This window comes from Notothenia rossii, assembly GCF_949606895.1.
Source record: "Notothenia rossii genome assembly, chromosome: 1".
NCBI classification, from domain to species: domain Eukaryota; kingdom Metazoa; phylum Chordata; class Actinopteri; order Perciformes; family Nototheniidae; genus Notothenia; species Notothenia rossii.
The window spans coordinates 70,811,826-70,832,953 of record NC_136912.1 but is presented as its reverse complement, the minus strand read 5'-3'; the positions used below and the strand labels follow the sequence as shown (position 1 = coordinate 70,832,953).

Sequence of the window (21,128 nt, the reverse complement as noted above, 5' to 3'; positions counted from 1 at the left end):
TTTATCAATGTTCACTATTATGTTTTGTCCTTGTTTCAAGGAGACGAGTCAAAGAAAAGCATAGCTGCTGGCCTTTCTGGATCAGTGTGGCAGCTAGCGGGTCTTTGGGCTATAGTGTGGTCTGATAGTTCTGTTCTGAAACCTAACTTAGCAGAACCGGCCATAGCAAGTGCTCAGAGGACAGAAATAAACCCAAAATCAGCCACGATTCCTCCTTCTGTTGTTTCTAAAGGTGGTAACACGTCAGATGGTCCGACATTCTGCGGGCACTCGGGCTGCCGAGCTAGGGGCAGTGTGCTCAAAAATACACACATGCAAAAACACACAAGTGCAAGACCAAAGTTGTGCTCTTATGACTCGGGTCAATTCTGACAGCTTGGCTGCAGAGAGAAAGCCTGGAACTGCCAAGACTGAACTGCTCTGCAGTCACCCTTGATAACTTGTCATCTGAGTCATAGCGCATCCTAACTAGCCTGACAACAAGCTAAAACTGTGTCTTGGAATGAATGTGCAGTGAAAGCTAGATTTTGGATGTGATGACTTCTTCAAACATTTGAGAACCTATTAAATAACAAATAAAAAAATCTGTTCACTGTAACGTATTATTCACTTCAATATTTTTTGCTATGTATGCCTTATGGTTCCTAAAAACAGGATAGCAAAAACCAAAAACTCAAGGTTTTCAAAACCGTAGTCTGAAAATGCATGACATCATGTTGGCTACATTGACTTCTTATACTCTCTATAACTTGAAAGCTTTTATTGACTGTAGCACTGGATGCTATAATATATGTGTATATGCAAATGTTGTGATTTCTCTACCACTAACAACATGTTTTTAAATGCCTATTATTAGCCCCGGGGAAACTGATGATCCTCTTAGGCCTATGTAGTTAATTTGTTTTGACCCCCACAAAAAGGCTGCGCAGTGTCATACAAGCAAATCAACAGACAAAGCTATGTGGTTCTGCAGAGATGAGACAAGCAAATAATTATGTTCAATGTGTGAAGAAGTCGGGGAGGGGGGGTTGACAGTGAGTGAGTTAATTGATTAATTAACACGTGCATGAATTAGAATTGATAAAAGGATCATGTGAGAGACTGCTGCTTATAAGTGAGGCTGTGGAGGAAAGTTGGATTGTGAGGAAGTGGACATTTTAGATAGAACACTTGTAAACTATTAAATGAAACCTAAAGAATACTTTGACATTTTAAGAATAATGCTAATTGGCTGTATAGCCGAAAGTTAGAAGAAAAGATTAATACCACACCATTCAATATGAAACCATTCACCACAACTTGTATATACTTTGCATCTCTCCTATTATGTTTTTAAAACGTCTTTCTTTCTATTGTTATCATTATTTTAGTTATTTGTTGGAAGTAGATAAGTAGCCAAATGCTAATAGCATTTCTGTTTTGTGTTTTTTACATTTTAATAAATTCTATATGATAAAGTTTGGCAATTACATAGAGGATGTTATCCAGATTAAATACATGACGTATGCTTCATGAATATACCCGATTTCCAAAGTAAACAGAATATCATTGCTATTTTTACAAGCGCTCAGTGGGAATGGGTCAGGGATTTGTTCTGAACTAAAAATTTATTTTAACATGAAAGAGGACATGATACACATTCCGCCTGTGACGTCATTGTCAAGTAATATCTCCAACGAAGCATATGTATCAATACTGTCAATCTATTGGAATCAAGCTTGTGCAAACACTTTTGGCAAAAATAGCTGTTGAACTGCTGGGTTTCTTCTGTCAGCATCCAGAAATGAGGACATTGAGGGTAATCTGAAAACCTGCATTGCACCAAGTTAGGTAACATCAAAGAAGATGTTCATACACGCACACACACGCGACTTCCACAATGTGCATTTTTACTTCCTCTATTTACCAACCCAAACAGGCATCTGGGGGTCTAGCGGATGTTGATTGTACTTTTACATTCATAAGGTATACTTTTATGTCCTGTGTGTGTGTGTGTGTGTGTGTGTGTGTGTGTGTGTGTGTGTGTGTGTGTGTGTGTGTGTGTGTGTGTGTGTGTGTGTGTGTGTGTGTGTGTGTGTGTGTGTGTGTGTGTGTGTGTGTGTGTGTGTGTGTGTGTGTGTGTGTGTGTGTGTGTGTGTGTGTGTGTGTGTGTGTGTGTGTGTGTCTGAGCACTGTTCCTGTTTTAGCCTTTTTCCTCCAGGAGCAGGCCTTGCTGCATCGCTGAATAGAACATGCACTGCTTCCTCCTGACTACATGGATTTGTCAGGGTTTTTTATAAATAGCTCAGTGGCAGCACGTGTCAGCAAGATACAGATTTGACAAGAGAGATGAGGAAAGAGGGCATAACAGGCGCAGGGAGAGGTTGGTTGTCATGTTATTCGCAGTTTGGCCCACTTCAAAGCAGATTCTGACCCAATTACAATTTATGTAACTATATATTAGACCCTCCAGAAAAACGCGGGCAAAAATCCTTGATTATGCGGGCCAAATTCCTTGATTATGTGATTAAACATGCGGGGCTTTTATGTGATTTTATGCGGTGAAACTGCGGGAAGTTGCGAAATATGCGGGAAGTTGCGAAATATGCTAAATATGCGGGAAAAAATTATCGATCTTTTTTTAAATATTGGGCTGTCTTATTTATTCTCTCTCACACACAACCTGCCACTAACGTTAAACCCCTTTACTATTCAATAAAACACATTCAATGTTTATTTATTGTAAAAGCAATTGGGCTATTTTAATCTCACACACACACACACACACACACACACACACACCCCCACACACACACACTTCTCCGCCTCATTCTGTTTTCATTTACTCGTTCGTTATCTGCAGCTTCAATCTTGTAGGCTACTCACCTCGTTTCTTGTAGCCCTCGAAAGGGTTTTGGTGGTTGATGCCTCGGTGAACGTGAGTTGTTTGGCTTTCTTGTCCGCAGCAGCAGAAAGCATTTTCGAATGTTTGAATGAATCAAAGTGGGTCGTCACCGTCGATTTTCTCTTATGCTCCAACACACAGTTGCACGGGGTGCAGAATAGTTTCCCCCCACTTTTTACCCGGTCTTTAGTAGAAATGTTCGTCGGTAAAGGAGATGGATTAGATATTTTCATCTTGGTGTTTTCTCTATCGTGTGAGCTCCACACGTTCACTCTATACAGTGTTGTTTACATTCTGTGATGCGCGAGCTGATGACGTCAAGTCAAGACGAGTTAACTTTTTTTTTTCTCAACTTTGTGTGGAAAAATGCAGGGATTATGCGGCCTTCTGATAAATATGCGGCCTTTTAGAAATCTGCGCCATTTTGCTGATTATGCGGTAAATTCTTCGATCGTAGAATCGCGTTTTTCTGGAGGGTCTAATATATTTTTGAATGCTGGTTACCAGTTCAAATATTAGACTACGAAAGATGCTGTCTATTTCCATGTGTTTGTGTAATATTTGGGATCCCACATGTGTTGACATTGAATTTCAAGCACTATTTGCAGTCTGAATCTAATTATCTAATAACATTGTCTACACAATGGCACAGATTGAACAAAAATAAGATTAAATAAAACTGCGGTCGCACTTGTGCGCGCAGTGATGAGCGGGCCCTCGCGTCCGTGCGCCTGTCGGGGAGGGCGGCCGGTCGTCCTGGCGTCAAGCAGATGCGCGCGAGTACTCGGAAATGAGCCGTTTGTCATTTCTCTAATTTCGCGTCCCAGTCTCCCAGGTCATCCTGCAGCAACCCGGAAACGGATGTCGGCGCTCCGTCTGGAAGGAAAACTAATTTCTCTAAAGGCTCGTCGAGGATCGATTATCGAGGAGGCTGTCTGGAGAAGCCGTGACCGAGGATTCACTGATTTAGAGGAGAGAGGAGTGTCTCTGGAGGAGCTATAACCGAGGGTACACTGAAGTATTCTCCGGAGACGATTTCAGCCAACAGTGATGTTTAAAAGAGGCGTGACGCATGGCTGGACGTCAACGAAGCACAGCTCTGCAAACTTTTCCAGTTGTGATAATAAGTTATTCAAGATGATCAAATATGCATCAGACTTTCTGCCCTTTACCGTTTGTTTGTTTACTCACTAATCACATCTCCCCTGGATGTTAGGTTATGCTTTCATTGTGAGGCGATGTTTACAGTGAGAACAGCTGCTGAGGTCAGTGCAGAAAGCAGAACAGTGTGTATAATATATATCGCTCAATTATACATGTAACAGGCCTACATTTCACACTTTATTTGTAGGCTTTAGGAGATATCTACCAATAAACAGTAGATATTTTTCATGAAACCATATAGTGCTTCACATAATAAAATATACAAGGGCTGTAGCCTGATATTTAGTTATGCTTTAGGAGCTGTTTGTGTTTGTTGTACAGTGTGTGTGTGTGTGTGTGTGTGTGTGTGTGTGTGTGTGTGTGTGTGTGTGTGTGTGTGTGTGTGTGTGTGTGTGTGTGTGTGTGTGTGTGTGTGTGTGTGTGTGTGTGTGTGTGTGTGTGTGTGTGTGTGTGTGTGTGTGTGTGGAGTGAGTGAGTGAGAGTTGAAGGTGCAGGCAGACAGGCGGGTCTCAGTAGCTTAAAGGGGACCTCTCATGCTATATTTGAATAATATATTGTAGGGCCATACCTATATAAGGTATATTTATAAGTTTTATTTTTCAAAATAGAAAAACAGATCATGCATTTTAGCCATGCCTCATTTTGCCTCACTCCAGCTCTGTCTTTGCATAAGCTGGAGCTGACCCCCCCCCCCCCCCCCCCCCCCTGCAAAAGGAGGGGGCGAGGCACAAGCGTCATGTTACTATGCTGTTGCCATGCTGTTGCTATGCTGTTGCTATGCTGTTGCCATGCCACTGCAACCTCTCATTCCCCTGATAGGTGGAGAGTTGACATACAGGTGGAGTGACATCATAGAGGTGCAAATCAGAATCCACATGTATCAAATCCGTTGCAGCCCTGTTTTTAGGTCCCCTTTAAGGTAATATGCGACATATAAATGGTAAAGAATTGTACATTCTCCATTAGCTTACGAGCTCCATGTTCAAGCGATCGACTATTCCTTCGCAATGTTGCATCACATTGGATATCCGCTTAAGTTGCCCTAGATTGGAATTTTTCCGATCATTTCCCTATGATGAATTAGCACAAATGTGCTTAAAAATGCATGGAAAACGCCCATTTTTCAAAATGGACAGCTTTCTGGGGGGCGGGGCTAATGAAAAGCAATTTGAAATATGTGTGCAATCATAATAGCAATGTGTATACAGCGTTTCGTGAATATCGGAAAAACTATATGCAAACAGTTTGGAGCAATTTGCGACATGTAAATCGTCAAAAATGGTGTATTTGCTGTTAGCTTACGACCTCGACGAGTGATTTTTAAAAAATGTGCTCCACAATTAAGTATAATTGGATAGGGGCTGAACTTGTCCTGCATTGGAATTTTTCCGATCATTCCTCTAGGAGGAGTTCGCAAGAATTTGCTTAAAATGCATGAAAAACGCACATTTTTCAAAATGGCCAACTTTCTGGGGGGCGGGGCTAATGGAAGGCAATTTGAAATATGTGTGCAATCATAATAGTAATGTATATATAGCGTTTCGCGAATATTGGAACAACTATATTTGAGTAATCTGGAGTAGTTTGGAGTCATTTGCGACATGTAAATCGTCAAAAATTGTGTATTCGCTGTTAGCTTACGACCTCCACGATTGATCTATCAAAAATGTTCTTCTCAATTTGGCATCATATTGGATAGGGGCTCAACGTGTCCTGGACTGGAATTTTTCCGATCATTCCCCTAGGAGGAGTTTGCAAGAATGTGCTTAAAATGCATGAAAAACGCACATCTTTCAAAATGGCCGACTTCCTGGGGGGCGGGGCTAATGGAATCTATTTACAAATAGGTCCGCAATTCCATGAGGAATGTCTGTGCCAAAATGTGTGAGGTTCTGAGAAACTATATGTGACTACCACACAATAGGGGACGCTAGTGAGCAGTTTTTTTGAAAAATTACGTTTTTTTTTACATTCTCAAAAAGGTCGTGGGCTCTGACGTGTGTCCCAAGTTTTGCGTCCAAAGCTCATTTTATGCTATCGCAATTAAAAGAAAAAGGTATAGGCCACGCCCACATTCTGAATTTTTTGCGACACTTTAAATCTGAGTTCGTAGTCACCCTGAGAGTATGTCTAAAAAAAAAAATAATAATTAGTCCATCCGCTCTTGAGTTATAAATTGGTGGTGTTTTCGGCGCCCCCTATAGTCCAAAATGAAAATGCTTTGGTGTGCCTATTCCCCAAGACAGTCTGAACCTATCTACCAAAATATGTGTTGTTTGAATACATTGTTGATGAGTTATGAGCATTTCTTTCTAAGCCCCGCCTTTTTGCGAGTACGTTTTGATTCACGGCGGCAACATTTATCGTCCTAACATGCTCATTTTCTACGGTAATGTGTCTGACCCTCCACCAATGCTGGATATGAAGTTTGGTGTTGAAAAACTGAAAATTGAAATTTAAGTGAACTGTTTTGAACATTATGCTAATTTAGAAGAACAAAAATGTAGGCGGAGCTTAGGGTTCCAAGAGGATTATTTGTAGAGCAGGTCCACCCGGATATGTGTGCAAAATTTCAGGTCATTCGGAGTTACGGTGCGACTTTGTAAATTTATTCCGAAATGGGATTTTGATAGGTGGCGCTATTGAGCACGTTGGAATATTTTAACCCATTGACTCCAGAATGTTGCAATTTTACGGGTCCTGGCGTCTGTGCAAAATTATACAACTTTGTCAGCATCCTAAAGGCCTCAAAAACAGGAAAGATGGTGACTAAAAATAATAATAATAATAATAATAATTCCACCGATAACAATAGGTTTCCTCGCACTTCGTGCTAGTACGCCGTCGGGTCCTAGCACATCCGTGCTCGGGCCCTAAAAAGAATAATTCAGTGACTCTGTGTTCGTGTTTGTTATGTTGAAATCAATGGGAAAGATGTTTTCGTATTTCTTGTAATTTGTCTTCTGCAAAAGTTTGATTAACAATGCAAACCAGTTGTAAAAAAATTGTCAACATCTAGAAAAGAATGTGTGACATGATTAAAAGCAGCAGAAGCACTACTAAATGGATGTTGTGCTGAGTTGATTTAGTTTATTAAAATGTTCCAATAACTAACATTAGCTGACTAAAGACAAGAATACCATGATATTTGCTGAAAAAAAATCAGATTTCCTTAAAGATAATTTTAGTGATGATCTTTTTTTCATCACCAACCAATTATTCCCATTGCATTCATGGGTTATTAAAGTCCTTGTCAATTTCTTCAGCAAATCCTTGCAGAAGAAGAATGCATTACGTTTTCTTTTTTTATGACGTCTTTTGTGGTGTATAATCATCAGCAATGTGTCTAGTAAGAGTTAGGTGTCGGTATTACTGTCATCATTATGGGAGGAATTCGTCCTAACAATACTCTTTTACAAGCTTCAACAAGTATATAAAAGAGTCTGACGTAAGACTTGCCCCTTGCTGGTAAACTTAAAGACCCTGTGAAGTGTGCACCTGTGCATGATCTGTTATGCTAATACGTATAGTAATGACCAAAATTGTCCATTGGAACCCATATCAAAAGAGGTTGGAATAGCAACGAATTTGAAGAGTTTTGAATTTGCCGGGGAAATCTGCAGTCGACCTTCGCCTTCGTGGGCGTGGCTTGCGATCTACTGCGTGATGTCACGAGATGGACGCCGCCGCACTGTTTACATTCACCACCGTTCATTTTTTCTCTTTTTCAAAGTCGAATTTCTCAATGTTTTTGAGCTAGTATTTTCCTGGAAAGTGTGTCGGAGTCGACTGGAAGTGATTGCCAATCGAGAAAACCAGACAATGGAGGCGACAGTGAAGAAAGAGGGAGGAAAAACACAGGTGAAACGATGCATTGCCGCTGGCTGTAGTAATGTCAAGTCTGCCGAAGTGGCGATGTTTCTGTTCCCAAAAGATGAAGGTGAGCCTGGCTGGTGTCATTGTTTCGTAGATTCGTTCATTGATCATGGTAAATAAAGGCCACTGGTCGATTCGAGAGAGAGAGAGAAAGAGAGACTGAGAGAGTTACAGGGTTGTCGTTAGCATCTGGTGCTAGCTCGGAGCTAACGGAGATTAGCTGTTTCAACAATAAGGAGAGGGAGAGTCCAGAGGCGTCAATTGGGTATGGCAAGGTATGGCAGCTGCCACACCTTGGCTCCAGGGGAAAATGTAAATGTTCGTTTTAAAAAAATAAATTTATGGAATTACTCTGTGTCAATTTGTATTGATTATTCTATTATTTAATACATATAAATTAAATACAAATGAAAATCAGAACAACACAATCGATTTCTCTAGTCTAGATATTATCTTTCCCAATACTTATCGTAACGTATCCCCCCTCCCTATCTTGAAATGTGGTATCTCCTGACGAGAAGCCGCCGGAGGTCAGAGCGGGTCATGTTATCGCGGTTTTTTTTATTTTTCGGCTAAGCTAATTAACTAAAATGAAAAGAAAGCAAAGAACTTTAGAATCTTTTTTTATCAAAAAAAAGGCAGGTGAAGGTGATGGCTCCAATGTTGCCCCAGCAGCAGAGGGAGAAGGACCAGGTAGTGAAGGTGGGATTCAAGCTGTTAACGAGGCTGTTAGCCACTCCAGCACCTGCGCCGGGGATGCAGATGCTAACAGGGAGACGGAGACTACATGCATGGAGGCTGAGAACTCGTCCACACCGACTTCTCGAATTGAATCCGAGTCTGAGTCCCCACCAATTTCTCAGATTGAAAGAGCTGGATCAGACGTGGACAGCGATAAGGAAGGTCAAGGCCCGGGTGCAGCAGCAGTAGCAGCCTCTGGGTCAACTGGAGCAGAGAAGAAGGATATTAGTGGATGTAAAACAGACGGACTCAGGCGTCCTCGTTTGACCCACTTCCCAACTAGAAATGGAAGACGCTTTAATGTCAGTGTGTATCAGGAATATGACTGGGTTGAATATTCTGCGCAAGAAGATGCAGTTTATTGCTTTGCATGCCGTCATTTTGGAGGAGCCTCAACTTTAACAGGTGACAGGCATGGACTGCGTGTGTTCATAGACACTGGATACACATGTTGGAAGAACATGAAAAAAAATCTCCGGGATCATCAAGGGAGCAGTAGACACAATTGTGCTGCATTAGCGTGGTCTAACTTTAAGGCTGTGATCAGCGGACATAAGGAATCCATCGCAAGTCGGATTGACGCAAACAGGACAGATGAGGTGCAGGAGAACCGGGCTCACGTCAAATCCTTGTTCAAAATCACGTCATTTCTGGGAAGACAGGCCCTCCCTCTCCGTGGCCACAACGAGAGAGATGAGGATGAAAATAAAGGAAATTTCCTTGAACTTTTGGACGTTATTGCAACAGATGACAGGAACGTGAAAAGCAAACAGGAACGCAGGTATGCGCACTATTCTTCCCCAGAAGCCCAGAATGATATGGTGAGAGTTATTGGGGAAAATATCAGAAGTATAATCATAAATGAAGTAGGAGAAGCACGGTACTTTTCAGTGTTAGTGGATGAAACGAAAGACCTGTCTAAGAAGGAGCAGCTGGCCATTTTGATCCGTTATGTACATGACGGGATTATAAAGGAAAGAGCCATTGGAACCTATCACATGAAGGACCTGACAGCTGAATCCCTGGCCCAGAAAATAATAAAGGAATTATCGAGTTTAGATATTCAGCTGTGTGTTGCACAATGCTACGATGGTGCAAGTGTTATGCGGGGTAATGTGCGTGGAGTGCAGGCTTTAATACGTGAAAAAGTGCCGCATGCAGCGTATATACACTGTCATGCACATAGACTAAATCTTGTGCTTGTGAGCTCGATAACTGAAATACCAGAGATGGCAGAGTTTTTTGGTGTTGTTCAAACACTATATACTTGTATTGCAAATAGCAATACCAGACACATGCTTTTCATTGAGGCTCAAAAGAAGTTGGGACACAACAAAATACTGCACTTGGAGCGCACCTGTCCCACTCGGTGGCTGTATTGGTATAGGGCTCTACAGAAGATAAAACTGCGCTACGAGGCTATACTAGCTGTGTTAGATGCCACTATTGACGCTCATGCAGAGGGTTCAACTGAAGCTGCTGGACTTCGGACAAATATGCTGACAGTCACTTTTGTTGTGCGTCTTCATGTCCTAGAAAAAATCTTAAATCTCACTTATGGACTGTCTGAACAGCTTCAGACAAAAGACATTGCAATCACGATGGCTTCCAACCTCATACGGAGTACTAAGGCCCAGCTGGAAAAGATGAGGTCAGATAAAGAGTACCAGGACACACTGAGCAGAGCCAAGGCATTTTCCACAGAGCTCGGCCTCCCAAGCAGCGACACTGCCCCTCTGCGACCAGCAAGAGCACGGAGTGTGTCCAAAGCCTTGGCAGGGTTTATTGTCGGATCATCCAGTGGCCAGAGACAAACAGGAGATGACCAAGAAAAAAGACTATACTTTGAAACACTGGACCGCTTCATCTCTGAGTTAGATCGCCGATTTACAGATAATGATGAGCTACTTAATGCTATCCAGGCATTTGATTGTTCATCTCCCCATTTCATGGATGTAGTTAAAATGGAACAGTTTGCACAACTCTATGATGAACTGATCGACACCACCCTTCTCAGTTCCCAGTGTCACACAGCAAAAGCTTTCCTTGAACTTGAGATGAAGGAGGACGTGGAGGAGGAGAAAAACATAATGCTGGCTTTGACACGACTGAAGACCATGTCTGTCGCTTTTTCAGAGGTCATCAAGCTATTCAAGATCGCAGCAACAATTCCTGTCTCCACTGCATCCAACGAAAGATTATTTTCCGTTTTAAAAAGAGTCAAGACTTACCTGCGGACCACCATGAGCGATGACAGGCTCACAAACCTCATGTTGATGGCTGTTGAGCCTGCTGTCGTAAAATCCCTGGACGCAGATGAACTCGTCAATAACTTTGCTGCTTTGAGGACCCGCCGTTATCCACTTGTGGAATAATTAATAAAGTTCATCTCAAAGTAAGATACCCAAACATCTTATTAATATGATTTCTCTTTCTCTTTTCTTCTCCCTCCCTCCCTCTCCTCTCTCCCTCCCTCCCTCCCTCCCTCTCCTCTTTATATTTGGACTTTAACAGTTTACAGCAGTTTACCTGGTATGTTCACGTGATATTGTTGCAATTACATAGTGAATGAAGTGAACAGAAAGAGTGAAATTGTGTCAGAAAGGCTATTACTGCTGTCTAACCCTGCCGCTTGCTATCCATGGTGCTGAAAACGGATGCGTAACGGCGCATTTGACTGAATTGATTGATTGACGTGCGTAGTTAAGTGTTTGTGTCCATAGTTACTTGCGCTAGCGGGATGTGAGTGAGGCTGCATTTGAAAAAGTTCAAATTTTCCTAACCACACAGAAAAGCTACATAGCAGACTTGTCACTTTTGTTATGATTATTTGCTGGGCATGTATATTGATTGATACTGTAGTTAAGTCATGTGACTAGTAACCTTGCCATACCTTAGCTTTGGCTGAATTGACGCCACTGGGAGAGTCCTCTCCTGTGGGACTGAGAGAGATAACGTCAGCTCAGGGAGGTAAACTGTAGCCTAAGTTATCTCAGTGGGTTTGGTCATCTATGTAAACAAATATTTCCATCTATGTAATATTAGTTGTATAAAATAGGTTAAGAAATCCTTCCAATGTTTTTTGATTATTGAAATATATGTTTCATATGAGTGTTGAGAGCTGTATCCATAAATCTCTTAATGTTGCCCTCAAAGTGCACCAGATTGATCTCTTTCCTCATCTATCCTGTCCGAAAAGCTGTCCAAATCAATCATTTCTCTCACACTAGTATCACTTTCCAAAGTCTCCACCATGTTTACAATCACAACTGGGTACATCTTGTGACGTCACAGCCACTATCGTCTGCAACTTCCGTTAGGCTCAGACGGCAAAATTAATCATTCATTCATTCATTAATTATGAAAAGTTATTTTAGCCATGAACAGGCACAATGATATGTAAGGAATGAAACTGCCATTTCATTTTGGCGCAAAAACATGCACTTCACAGGGTCTTTAACATGTATAGACTATGCATAGACTGCTGCACTTGAAATATCCCTGCTCATTATTTTTTCAATCCACTCTGAAAATAACCCTTTATTAACAATTGAAGCGCACCTTGAGAATATGACTAACATAGATGACACGCAAACTACCCTTCCAGTCCAGTGCATTTTTATATATAGCATCTGATGCATAACAAGGGTTTATCTGGGGCAGACAGCTTCACAGCCACAGTGCATTCAAAACAAGGTGCACATTTTTTTATTTATTCTGAATTAGCATTTAAAAAATTGACGCCACTAAAAACCCAATTAACCTCACTTGATCGTGGCAGTTTTAATTTGTGTTTTTTTTAACTTGTGTTAATTATGCAAAAATAAATTAACCCTCTGCTACTTTGCTACAGTCCGAACTCCAATTTTAAGTAGGCAATATCAGAAACAGATTAATTTGTCGCAACACAACACAAATGCATGTGCCATCTTTCATTCATATACACACAGATCCCTGTATTTCCATCATTGTGAGGACACCCACTGACATGGCATTTCTTAACCATAACAACTCAAATGCATAACACCAACCTGAAAACGTATTAACACCCTAAAACAAAGTCTATACCCCTTAAATAGGCCTTGGAAGTGGGGACAGGCAACATTTTCTAATTTCCCAAAAATGGCCTCACTGTGGTTAAAAATATGCTCTGGTCCTCACAATTTTGCAAAAAAAGACTATGCACACATTTGTAAATATGTGAACACTTTATATTCAAGTACACAAAGTAACCATCAACTAGTTGTTCATTAACATGCTTATTAGCAGTATATTGACTCTTTATTAGCCATTATAAAACACTTATTAATGCTTTATTCTGCATGACCATTACGGCCAGTCTACACTACAGGCATCGAAAAATGCTTTCAACGCTTCGCCCATTCACTTGAATGGGGTGACGTAGAAGATTTTTAATCTTCGCCGAACTGCATTGTGGGGAGCATGGCATGGCTTTGCAAGCATCACGAGCATCTATCGGCATCAATCAATCAATCAATCAATGTTTATTTATATAGCCCAATATCACAAATGTTACATTTGTCTCAGTGGACTTCACAGTTTGTACAGAATATCAGTATGACAATACGACACCCTCTGTCCTTAGACCCCCACATCGTACAAGGAAAAACTTCCAGAGAAAACCCACAGTTGAAAGGGAAAAATGGGAGAAACCTCAGGGAGAGCAACAGAGGAGGGATCCCTCTCCCAGGACGGACAGACGTGCAATATATGCCGTGTGTAAATTGAAAAAATAATACATTCGCAACATAGGTAGTCCAAATGTTTGGAAATGCATGTGTGTATAATAGGAAGATGAATCCACGAGTATATCCATCCAGGACTTATGATCCAGGACCACAGCCACGACTCAAGATCCAGGACTCGCAATCCATGATACAGGACCGCAGGATCATCCATGACTCCGGATCCCGGCGTATATAGACACCAAAAAGAAAGAAATTTGGGGAAGCTGGGTTAATCGGAACATGAGAGTACACAGGTATAGACAGAGAGAAGGAAGAAGTAAGATGTCCCCCGACAAACTAAGCCTATATCAGCAAAACTAGGGGCTGAATCTAATCAGCCCTAACTATAAGCTTTATCAAAAAGGAAGGTCTTAAGCGCACTCTTAAAAACGGATAGGGTGTCTGCCGTCCGAACACAAACTGGAAGCTGATTCCACAAAAGTGGAGCTTGATAAGAAAAGGCTCTGGCTCCCATTGTACTTTTAGAGACTCTAGGAACAACCAACAACCCTGCATTCTTGGAACGCAATGCCCTAGTAGGACAATAGGGTATAATGAGTTCTTTAAGGTAAGATGGCGCCTGCCCATTAAGGGCTTTGTAGGCGAGAAGAAGAATTTTATATTCTATCCTGTGTTCTATAGGGAGCCAGTGCAAGGCAGCCAGAACAGGAGTAATGTGGTCCCTTTTCCTAACTCTGGTTAGTACACGAGCTGCAGCATTTTGAATCAGCTGAAGCGACTTGACTGACTTCTTGGTAGACCCTGATAATAAGGAGTTACAATAATCCAGCCTTGAAGTAACAAATGCATGATTTTTGCAATGTTACGTAGATGGAAGTAGGCGGTCCTTGAAATTGATTTGATGTGGGTGTTAAAGGATAAATCCTGATCAAATATAACACCAAGATTCCTTACAGTCTCACTGGAGGCCAAATTAATGCCATCCATAGTTAATATATCTTTAGATAATTTGTTTCGTAGATTCTTCGGGCCAAGTACAATAACTTCAGTTTTGGTCGTGTTTAACATCAAAAATATTTAAGGTCATCCACGTTTTTAAGTCCTTGAGGCAGTCTTGAATTTTATTTAGATTATTAATTTCATCAGGCTTGATTGATAAATATAGTTGAGTATCATCCGCATAACAATGAAAGTTTACAGAATGATTCCTTATAATATTGCCTAACGGAAGCATATATAGTGTGAACAAAATAGGTCCAAGCACTGAGCCCTGTGGCACTCCATGGTTAACTTTGGTTTGCATGGAAGATTCATCGTTGACACGTACAAACTGAGAGCGTTCAGATAGATAGGACCTAAACCAGCCTAAAGCAGTTCCCTGTATGCCAACTAAGTGCTCTAGTCTTTGCAATAGGATATCATGGTCAATAGTATCAAATGCAGCACTAAGATCGAACAAGACAAGAATAGAGACAAGTCCCTTGTCAGAGGCTATTAGAATGTCATTTGTGACTTTAACCAGAGCTGTCTCTGTGCTATGATGTGTTCTAAAGCCAGACTGAAAATCTTCAAATAAATCATAGTTTTTTAAGTAATCACACAGCTGTTTTGCAACTGCTTTCTCAAGAATTTTTGAGAGGAACGGAAGATTAGAAATAGGTCTATAGTTGACTAAAACCTCTGGATCGAGGTTGTGCTTTTTAAGAAGCGGTTTTATCACTGCTACTTTGAATGATTGTGGAACATAGCCTGATAATAAAGACATATTCATAATATTTAATAAAGAAGTGCTAATTAATGGAAAAATGTCTTTTAACAGCTTAGTTGGAATCGGGTCTAAGATACACGTTGATGGTTTAGAAGAGAGAATCATTGAATTTAATTGTTCAAGGTTTATGGCTGAAAAGCATTCTAGTTTACTATCTAGTGTAATATTAGAACTTACGTTTCCGGGAGCTGTTGATAACACTATACTGGTCAAAGGCAAGAGGTCATTGATTTTGTTTCTAAGAGTAACAATTTTATCGTTAAAAAAGCACATAAAAATCATTACTACTGAGTGCTATGGGAATAGAAGGCTCAGTCGAGCTGTGGCTCTCTGTCAGCCTGGCTACAGTGCTGAAAAGAAATCTTGCATTATTCTTATTCTCATCTATTAATGAAGAGTAGTATGCTGCTCTCGCTTTACGCAGAAGAGCAGTCTGCGGGACCTCCAACTTGACAAGACATGGAGTTGGCAGGACCCCCGGCAGAAGAGTAGTCTGCGGGACCTCCAACGGCACAGGACATGGTGTTGGCAGGACCCCCGGCAGAAGAGTAGTCTTCGGGACCTCGAACGTGACAAGACATGGAGTTGGCATCGGACGGACAGCCATCAGGACACGGGGAGCTGGCGTCGGACGGACAGCCAACCGGAGACGAGGTGCTGGAGTCGGCCGGTATGCTGACAGGACACGGGGAGCTGGCGTTGGACGGACAGCCATCAGGACACGGGGAGCTGGCGTCGGACGGACAGCCAACCGGAGACGAGGTGCTGGAGTCGGCCGGTACGCCGACAGGACTCGGGGAGCTGGCGTCGGACGGACAGCCAACCGGAGACGAGGTGCTGGAGTCGGCCGGTACGCCGACAGGACTCGAGGAGCTGGCGTCGGCCGATGAGTCAGCAGGTGACGAGGAGCCGGAGTCGGGGCCATGGTTACTGGAGCCGGCACTGAAGCCGGGACCATGGCTGTAAGATCCGGTTCTGGGGCCGGAAACATGGCTGTAAGGTCCGGTTCTGGAGCCGGAAACATGGCTGTAAGGTCCGGTTCTGGAGCCGGAACCATGGCTCTTGGGGCTTGAGCTGCTAGCTTGGCCTTGCGACTCCTCCTCTTAGCAGCCGCCTCAATACTCCGTGGACCTCCATAAGCCAGACGAGTTCCAGAATATGACTCCTGGACAGGAGCAGGAACTGGGGCAGAAGCACGGGTTGACTTCAGCCGGAACCCACCAAGGCGTATGGTGCCAGGTTGGGAATTGGGAGACATGGAGCTAGCATGCCTGCGGCTAGCAGGCCGGGAATGACACACTGAGAGGAAGTCCAAAATCCAGCCAGGTAAGAATTTAACTAAACCTGGTTTCTCCATTGCCCTCTGGTGTGCCTCAGCCCGAACAGCCTCTCGCTGCTGACCCCTGGACGCTCCCAACCATCGACTAGAGCAGACAGCCAAAGCAACGGTTAACTCCAATATCTCTTGCTCGAAAGGATCTGCTGGGCCCATATTTCGGGTCGGTTCGTACTGTCACGGTTTGTGAAACAAGCAGGACCCAAATGCAGATATAAACTGAAAACTTCCTTTATTTCAAGGCTATGATCTATATAGACAATGACAAAAACAGAACACTCACCGCAGAACTAGTCAGGGAACAAGACGAACCGACCAAGACAGACAGACAACCCAGAACTTAAATACACACAAGACTCAATCACACAACAAGACACAGGTGAGGAGGGAGGAGAAAACACAGGGGCCCAGGTGAACATAATCAGACAATTAGACACACCAGGGAAACTAATGACAAGAGGAAAACACAGGGGAAAAGGAACCGATAATAAACAGGAGGAAAACAGCAAAAACACCCAAACCTACAAAACTATAAACGTGACATAACATGAGAATCGTGATACATCACCATTTTTAATCATTTAAAAATGTAATCATCATCTTCACCACGATCATTTATGTTTATGTTCGCCGAATTGACATGAAATCACTGACACATATGAATATACTGTATTCAACTTCATTAAAACGTTATTAACGTGCCTAAACTCAGTAATTCACTAAAAATATTTATATTTTAATGGAGCCTCGTCGGCAGAACAGGATCCCAAAGCGTGGCGGAGGGATCCTGATCTGCATGACGGGTGCTATTTTCCCCATAAGGAACAAGTCGCTGCAAATTATCCCACTTATACAAAGTAACGACATGACTCCCAGTATTAATTGAAATGCTTTTATGGATTTAGAAAATGTTTTTATTGATTTAAAAAATAGTTGTATGTATTGATTTAAATTGACATGCATCCGCTAAGAAAAATAGTCCGTTGTTACGGTTTTTTAAACAGTCGGAATGAAACGGCAGCTCTCAGCTGTGTATTTACACAACTAATGGCCCATCAACCACAGCTCTCTCTCCCCCCCTCCCCCCCTAATCTTTCTTCTCCAACAGCTAAATTAACTGTAGGTTACTCTGAGTGACCATAGACTGTATGTGACAAGCTTACAGTTAGTGACGTAACAACACCATAAAATCTGGTGGGTTGAAAGCAATACGGGAGGTAAAAATAACTAGAATAATTGTGATTCATTTATTGTGGCTTTTATGTTTTTAGGTATAAAATGTTATGTAATTCAGGCTTATAGTTCACCCTTCTCTAAAAGCCTTCAACAATGACAATATTCATAGTAATTTAATAAATCCTTCCAACACACATTGTAAAAAATAGCCTACTGTAAGATAAGAAATCATTCCAATATGTACATCTTCTGATGTAACAACAATAACATTATAAATAGTAACATAGCTGAACATGCGGTATTGCGCATTTAGCTTTGAGTGTTACTGACCTGAGATGTTTTTATTACATGAATTAAGGTGACTGAGGCTTTTTAACATACAGGGATGCGAACTCATCAGGTATGAAAAAGGTGACAAGGATCCGAGCCCCCGGCTCCCCCACCCCACAGAATATCGGCTTTAAAATGAGGAATAACAGAGGATATTAGCAGTCAGAACAACTAAAGCAGCAGTGTTAATAATAACAGAAACCCCAAAGAGTCACATCTAATAGAAATATATAAAAGCATTTATTTTAAATTGTGTAGCAGTCAGTTTATAATTTTGGCAGCACTGTTGAGCATTTTGAAAATGTATTTGCATGCCTCTGTGCAAGGCTTAGTCCTTCTATCTTTATAGCCACATGGTGTAAAGTAACTAAGTTCATAAACTCAACAAGTACTATACTTGGGCACAATTTTGAGATACTTGTACTTTATTTAAGTATTTCAATGTTTTGCTACTTTGTTCTTCTACCCCACTACAGTTCAGAGGTACATGGTGTACTTCTACTCCACTACATGTATTTAATACCTTTAGTTACTTTACAGATGTGGATGAATGGTGTGAAATATAATCAAGTGTTAAATCAGACTTTAGTTCCACCTGGAACAAATACACAAGCTACCCTGCAGTATACAAAGTCATTCAAACTAGCTGCACCTTTACCAGCTTTGAGAACACTTTCATGATCAATCATTATAAAACATATCATATGTATTATTCTGAAATGGACCAATCTGCACAATGACTACTTTTACTGTCGCTACTTTCACTATATTTTGATGAGAATACTTTTCTACTTTTACTTGAGGAACATTTTGAGTGCAGGACTTTTACTGTAACAGAGTATTCCTACACTCTGGTACTTCTACTTTTACTCAAGTACAAGATCTGAGTACTTTTACTTTTACTCTAGTACAAGATCTGAGTACTTCTACTTTTACTCAAGTACAAGATCTGAGTACTTCTCCTTTTACTCAAGTACAAGATCTGTGAGCTTCTACTTTTACTCAAGTACAAGGCCTGAGTGCTTCTACTTTTACTCAAGTACAAGATCTGAGTACTTCTACTTTTACTCAAGTACAATATATATATATATATACTTATACCACCTCTGTTTATAGCCTATGAAAAAAACTATTAGAAATAGAAGGCTAAAGCTAACGTTAGCAGATATTGACAATGTATGCTAGCTAGCTAGCTCAACGATTCCTTAAATAATATTGCCACAGAAAAACGTTTCAGTTCACATCACGCTCTGCCGCTCCAACAGGGAGCTCTGCTCTGAACACCTGAACGGCCCATTCTAACAGCTGTTCACCAGCTGTCCAGTCTGTGCCACAGTGACTCCGGACGCACAGTTAATATTAACGAACGCACCCGTAGGTAATGTAGCTGCTGAAGCTAGACCATCATGTAGGAGCAGCAGAGCCTTATTATACATCCACCATGAGCAGAGCCGACAGGCAGGAAGACTCGAGCACACAGCTCGCACTTCATTATAATATATATAAAAAAGAACACCATGCGTGTCATGATGGCACATAACAGCTCACGGCCGCAGATTACTCCGGGTCCCAGACCCCCCCCATACCCCAAAAATATTTTTATTGCAGATCTACATGAATCACACAAACGACCTATTTTGGATTCAAAACGGCGAATTTCGCCGAAAGGTGACAAGTTTGCATCACTGAACATAGACAGAGCACAACTAAAACATAACATCTGAAACGATGTAACAACATAATACACTTGTGGGGATGCAGCTTGGGATGTGAGGAGTGAGGGACACGGCTTAGAACGGGCGTGTCGCCTGGCAGGACAGGAGAGTGTGTGCACCAGTCTGTCTTGACCTATGAATTCATATCCGTGACACTCACTGCTGCCCACAGCTGTTTTATAGAAGGAAAACCTCCTTCACTTCATGAAAGTGTTTTAACCACACAGACCTCTACACACACATGACGGGTGTTATTTTCCCCATAAGGAACAAGTCGCTGCAAATTATCCCTCTTATTACATGGCCACATTCTCAACAAAGTAACGACATGACTCCCAATATTAATTTAAATGATTTTATGGATTTAGAAAATGTTTTTATTGATTTAAAAAATAGTTGTATTGATTTAAAAAATAGTTGCATGTATTGATTTAAATTGACATGCATCCGCTAAGAAAAATAGTCCGTTGTTACCGTTTTTTAAACAGTCTGAATGAAACGGCAGCTCTCAGCTGTGTATTTACACAACTAATGGCCCATCAACCACAGCTCTCTCCCCCCCTCCCCCCTTGATCTTTCTTCTCCAGCAGCTAAATTAACGGTAGGTTACTCTGAGTGACAAGCTTACAGTTAGACACAACACTGTCATTGCAAGTGACCCTCAGTTAGTTGACTTTTATGTTCAACTGCTAAATTTGTTACTGATAAAAAGGGGCTTCTACTGTACCTAATTACCTTAACACTAGAACCGCCAGAGGTTTTTGTATAGGCCTACCTAAACCCGTCAAATCCCGCTATTAGAATGCAATTTTTAACAACATAGGGTGCTACATAACACACTTTCAGGAAAAGTCACGGACTGGGAGACTTTAATATTTTATTGAAAAAAAGTTACATTGCACACACACAACACACATCACAAAATTGACCCGATTGGCGGTTCTAGTGTTAAATAAACTCACTAATTAATTAAACCAGTTCAATACGCATTATTCTTATTCGTATCATTCTTTATGAGCGCTGAAGTAGTCTTAAAATCAGATCTGTTTTTTAAATGAAATCTGACGGCAGGCAGTTAGCTCTGATCACCTATGACAAATGCGCCACACCTAATCGCTGGCTTTTCAGCCACAGACACTGTTCGAAATGGGGGGGAGCCAGGGGGAGCTTGGCTCCCCCGAAGAGGGAGGGAGCTCCCCTGAAGGCTGACTTTGAGATAAATAGGGGGAGCCCAAAAAAATTGTGCATATTTGTGTCACACCGATTAGAAATGTTGAGTTTCTGTAAATAACAGTTCTTGAAATAAATAATAGTTATTGTTCATTACAGTTTCTGAATATTTGTTTTATATTTGTGAATACGTCTGGGTGTTGCCATCTGTACGTGGCGGCGCTGCATTCTTACTTACGTTGCTATGGTTATGGCGGTG

General features: G+C 41.5%; 1 protein-coding gene across 5 annotated transcripts in view; it reads left to right on the top strand.

Moving 5' to 3' along the window:
* Positions 1 to 21,128, top strand: part of rgs8 (regulator of G protein signaling 8) — a 67,138-nt gene that overhangs the window by 33,632 nt on the left and 12,378 nt on the right. The window contains exon 1 of one of the 5 annotated variants that reach the window (XM_079641811.1): positions 7,663 to 7,909. The exons of 2 other annotated variants lie outside the window; for them this stretch is intronic. The gene's annotated coding sequence lies outside the window, so the exon portion shown is untranslated. Of the gene's footprint in view, positions 1 to 7,662; positions 7,989 to 16,230; positions 16,469 to 21,128 lie in introns of those variants that run through there. 2 more of the 5 variants (XM_079641809.1, XM_079641808.1) reach the window with 2 other exon arrangements.